This window comes from Carassius auratus, chromosome 35 (assembly GCF_003368295.1).
Source record: "Carassius auratus strain Wakin chromosome 35, ASM336829v1, whole genome shotgun sequence".
NCBI classification, from domain to species: Eukaryota; Metazoa; Chordata; class Actinopteri; order Cypriniformes; family Cyprinidae; genus Carassius; species Carassius auratus.
The window spans coordinates 19,295,424-19,304,201 of NC_039277.1; the positions used below are offsets into that span (position 1 = coordinate 19,295,424).

Sequence of the window (8,778 nt, forward strand, 5' to 3'; positions counted from 1 at the left end):
TGTTCTTCATTTTCTACAATAAAAATTTAAGAACATTGCTGGATTTTTGTGTTTTTAATTAAGAGAAAGTACTCCGCCATCTTGCTCCGACCAAAGTGATAACCACGACTTCCCACCTCGTACGTACGAACTTCCCAGGAGGACTTAACGCACCATCTGACAAAAAAAAAAATAACATCTAGAAAGAACAGCTGAGTCGTACCTGTGAAAGATAACACCCCGAGATCTGTTTTTATTATCGTGTGACGGTTTGTAGGTGTCCAATCTGTCGATGAGTCAGGTAGGTTTTCTTCTGTCCTGATGTTAGAGTTGCCCGCTCCAATATGGCGGCGACGTTGACGTGTGGTCGAGCGGCCAATGACGCGTCTAGGTATTTATATGTCTATGGCTCACTCAACCAGAGTGTGTGTGTGTGTGTGTGTGTGATGGCAGAAGGGCAGTGGAAATCTATCAGGTCATGGTGTGTGTGTGTGTGTGAGAGAGAGAGAGAGCGGGTCTGGTCTTGTCCGCTGTCGTTCAGGCGTGTGAAGCAGCAGAAGGAGGATCTTCTCCTTTGTTTTTATGAAAAATAGAAATTAATTCTCAAGGCATCTTATTAAGTGGTGTTTTAACACAGCAGACGAGTCATGTGCTCAGCTTCACCTGTATATAAATAAATACAGTGGTGTGAAAAAGTGTTTTTTCATGTTTTTCACACTTCAAACACCTAAAAACTCATCAGTCATCAGTTAGGAACCTAGGTGTGCTATTTGATCGCAATCTTTCCTTAGAAAGCCATGTTTCTAGCATTTGTAAAACTGCATTTTTCCATCTCAAAAATTTATCTAAATTACGGCCTATGCAGAAATGACAAATGCAGAAATGTTAATCCATGCATTTATGACCTCAAGGTTAGATTATTGTAATGCTTTATTGGGTGAATATCAAAATCAACTGCGGGCGGCAGATCCTTTTCCTATTTGGTGCCTAAACTCTGGAATAACCTACCTAACATTGTTCGGGAGGCAGACACACTCTTGCAGTTTAAATCTAGATTAAAGACCCATCTCTTTAACCTGGCTTACACATAACATACTAATATGCTTTTGTGACGGTTGGGTTTTAAGAAAAATACAAGGAGAGGGTAGGATCCAATTGCAAAGGTATGTTTAATAAACTCTGGAGGGTCCAATACCATCTGACTCAACTCTGGAAAGTCAACGGGCACCTGACTTGATTCAGGAGGAACAACTGGAACATGACTCGACTCTGGATGGTCAACAGGAACTAGCCCTGACTCTGGAGGGTCCATGAACACCTGACTCGACTCTAGAGGGTCAACCGGGAACTGACTCAACTCTGGAAAGTCAATGGGCACCTGACTTGACTTGGGAAGGTCAACAGGAATCTGACTTGACTCCCGAACGGCCTCGGGCACCACCTCGGCCTCCAGAACAGCCTCGAACACTGCCTCGGCATTGGGCACCACCTCGACCTCCGGAACAGCATCAGTCACCGCCTCGGCCTCCGGAACAGTATCGGGCACGGCAGCGACCCGCTCGGGAATGTCCTCCTGGACGGCAGCGACCCGCTCGGGAACGTCCTCCGGGCTTTGAGGAACGGTAGACGCCTGTCTCCTCCTCCTCCACCCTCCATGATGGCGAGTTGGTAGCACCTTGTCTGGAGACTCAGGCGTTGAGTCGGCCATCTTGTGCTTTGGCTCTAAGCTGGCGGCCATCTTGTGCTTTTCGGAAAAACACGACCGACTGGAGGCGTGACGTGTGGGCGGAGCTAAAGAATCACGAGCGCCAGTAGGCTTTTGCTTTGAGAGCGTTTGGAAGCTGTGACATTACCGTGAGGAAAAAAACATCCAAAACAAACCATGGCTAACAGTCAGATTCAGCCGTTTATTTATGATCCAGAATCAGATCCAGAGGCTGAAACTGAACGAGAGCAGCATCAGCAACGACTCGCTCCGAGCGGGGCTCGAACCCGGGTCTCAGCATGGGAGGCAGACGCACTAACAAGGAGGCAGAGATATTTTAAGCAGTTTTACTCACCGCCTGCGGTTCCATCATTCCAATTCTCTATCCATACAATAAAGTCAATTAAACTCTTATAAAATATTTGACGTACAGGTAATTGTTTAATTGGTTAGTAGTCGTGTGATAATGTAGTTTTGACAGTCTTCTGCAACTGTATTTGCTGTTTAAACTTCAAACTGGCAAGAAAATTCAAAACCTTTCAGAGATTTCGGAGGTTTTCAGCTGAAGCCTCCAGTGTTCAGTGTTGTTAATGACTCTCAGTCTGCTTTAACATATTTTATAGCTTCCAGAAATGCAGATTTTAATGACAGATCAATCAAAATGACTAAATAATGAAGGTGTGGAAGCCAAAGATTCATAATGTTCCCACACTGAGATCATCCGTTCTGAAAACACAGTGATGCTTCACTGAAGATGATGACAGTAAATCCACTGAATGAAGTTAATCAGTGCTGAATATGCAGTGAGGTCTGCAGGGTCATGTTCATCAGTGTGATAATCACACACAACACTTACAGCTGCTTTAACACTGTGTGTGTGTGTGTGTGTGTGTGTGTGGCCTTTGATCTGCTCTGATACACTCAAACACACTTCCCACAGCGTGTCACAGCAGAGGCCATATGCTGTCTGCTGCTCACTGCATTTCATCTGCCTGTGTGTGTGTGTGTGTGAGAGTGAGAAAGAGTGTGTGTGTGTGTGTGTGTGTGTGAGAGTGAGAAAGAGTGTGTGTGTGTGTGTGTGTGTGTGTGTGTGTGTGTGTGTGTGTGTGTATCATATCTGGGCACAACTCTGTATAATGACATGGGTATGACACAGGTATTACAAGGAGAGGGTGACTTATGAGGACATAACCCATGTCCCCATTTTTCAAAACACTTATAAATCATACAGAATGAGTTTTTTTGAGAAAGTAAAAATGCACAAAGTTTCCTGTGAGGGTTAGGGTTAGGTGTAGGGTTGGTGTAGAGCCATAGAATATACAGTTTGTACAGTATAAAGGCAAGGCAAGGCAAGTTTATGTATATAGCACATTTCGTACACAATGGTAATTCAAAGTGCTTTACATAAAAGAAATTACAATAATAATGAAGAAAAATAATAACAAGAATAAAACAAGCAATTTAAAAACTTTTTAAATTATTACTCATTTAAAATGAATTTAAAACAGAAAATGATTTTACATAAAATAAAATAAATAAAAAAACAGTGAAAATATAGTGCAATCAGTTCAGACATAGCTCAGTGCTCATTCAATAAATGCACAGCTAAACAGATGAGTTTTGAGTCTAGGTTTAAATGTGACTAGTGTTTTAGCACATCTGATCTCTTCTGGAAGCTGATTCCAGCTGCGGGCAGCATAGAAACTAAAGGAGGACTCCCCTTGTTTTGTGTGAACCCTTGGTATTTCTAACTGACTCGATCCTAATTATCTGAGTGCTCTGTTTATATTCAGTGAGCATATCTGCAATATATTTCGGTCCTAGGTCATTTAGTGACTTATATACGAGTAAAAGTATTTTAAAATCAATCCTAAATGTAACTGGAAGCCAGTGTAAGGACCTGAGGACTGGTGTGATATGCTCAGATCTTCTGGTTCTGGATGAGCTGCAGCTGTCTAATGGTCTTTTTGGGAAGGCCGGTGAGGAGCCCATTACTATAGTCCACCCTGCTGGTGATAAAGGCATGAACTAGTTTCTCCAAGTCTTGACTGGAAACAAAACATCTAATTCTTGCAATGTTTTTTAAATGATAGTATGCTGATTTAGTTACTGCTTTGACATGACTACTGAAACTAGGTCTGTCTTCAGAATCACACCAAGATTCCTGACTTGATCTTTAGTTGTTTGACCCCTAGAGTCAAGCTATGCATTCACCTTGAACACTTAATCTTTGTTTCCAAATGCAATGACTTCAGTTTTTTCCTTGTTTAACTGAAGAAAGTTCTAGCACATCCAACTATTAACTTCATCAATGCATTGGCAGAGGGAGTCAATGGGGCTGTAGTCATTTGGAGATAAGGCTAGGTAAATCTGGGTATCATCAGCATAGCTGTGATAGGCAATTTGGTTATTTCTCATTATTTGACTCAGTGGAAGCATATACAGGCTAAACAAGAGCGGTGCAAGAATTGACCCTTGTGGGACTCCGCATGTCATGGACGTCCACTTAGACTTATGCTCTCCTAGACTCACATAATAGCCTCTCCCTTCTAAGTATGACCTGAACCATTTGAGTACCATCCCAGAAAGCCCGACCCAGTTTTCCAGTCTCTCTAGTAGTATGTTATGATCGACAGTGTCAAACGCAGCACTGAGATCTAGCAATACCAGCACCGATATTTTGCCAGAGTCACAATTTAAGCGAATATCATTTATTATCTTAATGAGTGCTGTCTCTGTGCTGTGATGTGGTCGGAAACCAGATTGAAAATTGTCCAGGTATCCATTTGAGTTTAAGTATTTGTTCAGCTGATTAAAAACTACCTTTTCTATAATTCTATAATTGCCTATAAAAGGAAGATTAGATATTGGTCTAAAATTGCTCAAAATGGTGTTATCAAGATTGCTCTTTTCCAGGAGGGGCTTAACAACTGCAGTTTTTAAGGAGTTTGGAAATGTCCCAGAAAGAAGTGAGGCGTTCACCACTTCTAAAAGATCTGCTTCTAAGCAGTTAAGCACACTTTTGAAAAAAAGATGTGGGAAGTGTGTCAAGACAACAGGTTGACGATTTTAGATGCTCCATTATGAAAACCATTACACCTATGGGATGAACACACTTTTCACAAAAACAAACGTGTGTGTGTGTGTGTGTGAGAGAGAGAGAAAGAGAGAGAGAGTTTGTGTGTGTGTGTGTGTGTGTGTGTGTGTGTGTCAGTCTGTTAGTGTGAAGGGCCGTCGGAGCAGCTGTTCCTGTCACTGCGTCGCTCTCGGACCGAAGGGACTTCACAGTGGAGTGTGTCCCACAGAGGGACCTGCGCAGCTGCTGCTTCCGCTCCAGGGTGCTTCTGACTTCCGTTGGGAACACTAACATCCTCATCTCAAAACACGCTGATCAGAACGGCTGATGATCTAATCATCTTTCTGTGTCAGCCGATCGTTATTCACCAGCTTGTATAAGTGCATTAGTTGATCTGTTGTGTGTGAACACAACACAACACAATACAATCCAAAAATAAATAAATAAATAATAGAACAGACCAGTGTTGGCAGATTTGACAAATGGTTAGGATTATTAGAAATGTGTAATGTGAACTGAAATAAAAATATATATAAAAAAAACTACTAATATGTAATATGTAAATTAGTGGGGTGTTTTAGTCTTTTCCAGACAGTTTTCATGAGATGTAGTCAAGTACTGTCCACATTGCAGATTCCTGATTATTTTAATTCGGATCGGGAGCGCGATTGTCGCGTTCTTTAACGATCCGCTTCATGTTCCGAAGCAGAGCTTTCAATGGTGTGAAAACGCAATTCGAACTGGATTCAGTTTAGATCTCGTTTTTTCTAAGTAACTGTGACCAAATATGCATTTTTATTACCTTTCTGCATGGATTATTTGAAATCGATTTTATTAATTAAGGCTTTTGAATAATAAATTGAATAATATGTTTTTTTTAAATAGCATAATTTAATAAAGCTAAATAAACAGCGAGCTGCATAAAAGACTCGAACCTGTGACGCCAGTCGAGTCTCACGCCCCTCCTTCCTCTCTCTCTCTCTCTCTCTCTCCCTCCCTCCTCCCTCCATCCCTCTCTCTCTGCTTCATTAGAGATCATGTCAGGATGGGAGGATGATGAAGATGATGGCTCTCCGGGTTTCTCTCCGTGAGCTGCGGGCTCATCTTCTTCTTCTTCATCACTGAAGACTGATAGAGAGGATGAAGAGCGAGTGACTGAATGAACGCGCTGTCTGGTACGTGTCGTGTTTACTCCTTCATCACTGTAATCACACTTTCTCCGTGTTTCTGAGGAGCATTGTAACTGAATGATGGCTTACATAAGACGAGCGTTCGTTAGTCTAAGAATCCTCCTCCTCCTCATCATCACCATCGTCTTCCTCGCGGAGGAGCAACAGGGATGAAGATCGTGGCTTTTCTCTACCCGACATATGTGTGTGAATCTGATGGAAACACTGAAATCTTGCTCATCTTTAATGTTCATCTCTGAGTGTGTTCTGCTGTCTCCCGAATCCCGCTCCGTCTCCATGGAGACCCGCCGACCGCGCGCTCAGACGCGCGCCTGAAACCTTCAGAATCCCGTCGAGCTCCAGGTGCGCGCGCGCGCTCCCCCTCTCACTCTCTCTCCATCTCCATCTCCATCTCCCTCTCTCTCTCTCTCCATCTCCCTCTCTCCATCTTTCTCTCCCTCTCACCATCTCTCTCTCTCTCTCCATCTCCCTCTCTCCATCTTTCTCTCCATCTCTCCATCTCTCTCGGGTTGAGGTCTTCCTCAGAAGATGCTGATGCTGGGGTTCTAGAAGGCTCAGTTCTGGTCTCAGGCTGTGATTGTGCCAGTGTTGTGTAACAGATGTAAGTTTGGATGCACTGAGGGTTTCATCTCATCCTGTGAGAGTCACACACTTCAGTTTCAGATCCCTGTGTCTGATGATCCGGAGCGAAGGCATACAGTAGATGATGTAAACCTTTATATTTCGTCAAGCATTCAGCTTCGGGAGTTTAAGCCATGAATTAACACTGATCTTGATTGTTTCCGTGGCATATTACTGATGTGTTCATCATCACATATTTTCTGTATTATGTAACATATCGTCTTAATTAGAAATATTAATGAACTGGAAAATTGAGTGATTTTTCATGTTAGTTTTTACACGGATCCTTTAATAAGTCATTTTCTTTCTCTTCTGATCACTATGAGTAGTGTTTACTGGACTGTCTCTAAATATAGATCGCAGAAATAGTGTGTGTGTCGTAAAAAGAGAAAAATATCTGTTAGTGGGGAAAGAAAAATAATCTTAATCCAAAGAAAAAACAAGATTGTTTCTAGTCCCATTGGGAGATATTTTCTCTTATTTAAAATACAAATAATAATAATAACAAATTCTGAAAAATAAAACTTAAGCAAGAAAATTATTATTATTATTATTATGTTTTTTTTTTTTTTGGTTTGTAATATTGGTAATGTGCCAAAATGATGGAAACCAGAGATTCCAGTGTATTCAGTGAACTATAAAAGGGATTTATTATGAAATAATCCACAAATGCACAGTATGTTGTCATTTTTCATATAGTTACAGCAAAATACAAAGGAAAAATGACAACAGGAAGTAACTAAACAGCTTTCCCGTAGATATTCTTGTTAAAATACCAAGTGTAAAGTTGTTCTGAGGGAGAGTCTAGAGCTGGCTCAGTCAAACTGACAGATAGAGATTATTTTTAGCACATCTTTATGATCTGAGATGATTAGTTTGGGTCTTTTTGAGAGGAGCATCCCCAAACCAGAAGAGTGATGGAGAGCACCGGAGTGAGAGATCAGCGGCTCGTTCCATGTCTTCATCAGATTTAGGCAGCGAGCCAGAGGTCCCTCACTGTTTAATGACATGCGTGAGCTCCTGATTAAATGAATGTCTGATAGAGATGCAGTTCTCCCATATCTTCTGCTGGTTATGATCATAGACTGCATGTGATCCATGTACTCTGTGTGTTCTGAACATGCGTGCTCATCTACACAAGCGTCTGTGGAGCGTCAGAGAGTCTGTGCAGATGTTAGGTTCCCTCAACGAGGCTCTAGTTTAGTGTTCCCGACGGTTCTAGAAGGCAGAACGCTGCAGAACGCTGCCACTTCACTTGGCACATCGTGCATCTGCCATTGTGAGCGGCTGACGAATCAGCCGTGTGTTGCCATGGCGACGATGGCTCATGTTTCCTCCTCCACCAAACTCTTCTGAACACGGAATGTTTCTGATCTCAGCAAATCACAGTGAATGTGACCTTTTTACTTTCATGTTTGAAAAACATGTTGTGCGTGACTTCAGTCCAGAGTAAATCAGTTTAACTCTACATTCCTCAATACTGATGACAGCAGAAGTCTGAAGTTATTATCATAATGAAATCTGATGATGCTGGTCAGTTTTGTGTTTTTAAATGTAAACATTACATTAGACTTCTCTAGGTGTTTATGACCTAACTAACACTAATTAACACTAATTAGACAAACACTGACATAAAACATTCTCTCTCTCACACACACACACACACACACACTCTCTCTCTCTCTCTCTCTCTCTCTCTCTCTCACACACACACACACACACACACACACACACACACTCTCTCTCTCTCTCTCTCACACACACACACACACACACACTCTCTCTCTCTCTCTCTCTCTCTCTCTCTCTCACACACACACACACACACACACACTCTCTCTCTCTCTCTCTCACACACACACACACACTCTCTCTCTCTCTCACACACACACACACACACACACACACACACACTCTCTCTCTCTCTCTCTCACACACACACACACACACACACTCTCTCTCTCTCTCTCTCTCTCTCTCTCTCACACACACACACACACACACACACTCTCTCTCTCTCTCTCTCACACACACACACACACTCTCTCTCTCTCTCACACACACACACACACACTCTCTCTCTCTCTCACACACACACACACACACTCTCTCTCTCTCTCTCTCACACACACACACACACTCTCTCTCTCTCTCACACACACACACACACACTCTCTCTCTCTCTCTCTCTCTCTCTCTCTCACACA

The 8,778-nt window shown here is 42.3% G+C and overlaps 1 protein-coding gene across 3 annotated transcripts in view; it reads left to right on the forward strand.

The window, feature by feature from the left end:
• The first annotated feature begins 5,674 nt into the window (after positions 1–5,674).
• Positions 5,675–8,778, forward strand: part of kcnj6 (potassium inwardly rectifying channel subfamily J member 6) — a 22,446-nt gene continuing 19,342 nt past the window's right edge. For 2 of the 3 annotated variants that reach the window (XR_003277428.1, XM_026220561.1), the window contains exon 1: positions 5,691–5,935. The gene's annotated coding sequence lies outside the window, so the exon portion shown is untranslated. Of the gene's footprint in view, positions 5,936–8,778 lie in introns of all 3 variants that reach the window. The other variant, XM_026220562.1, reaches the window with a different exon arrangement.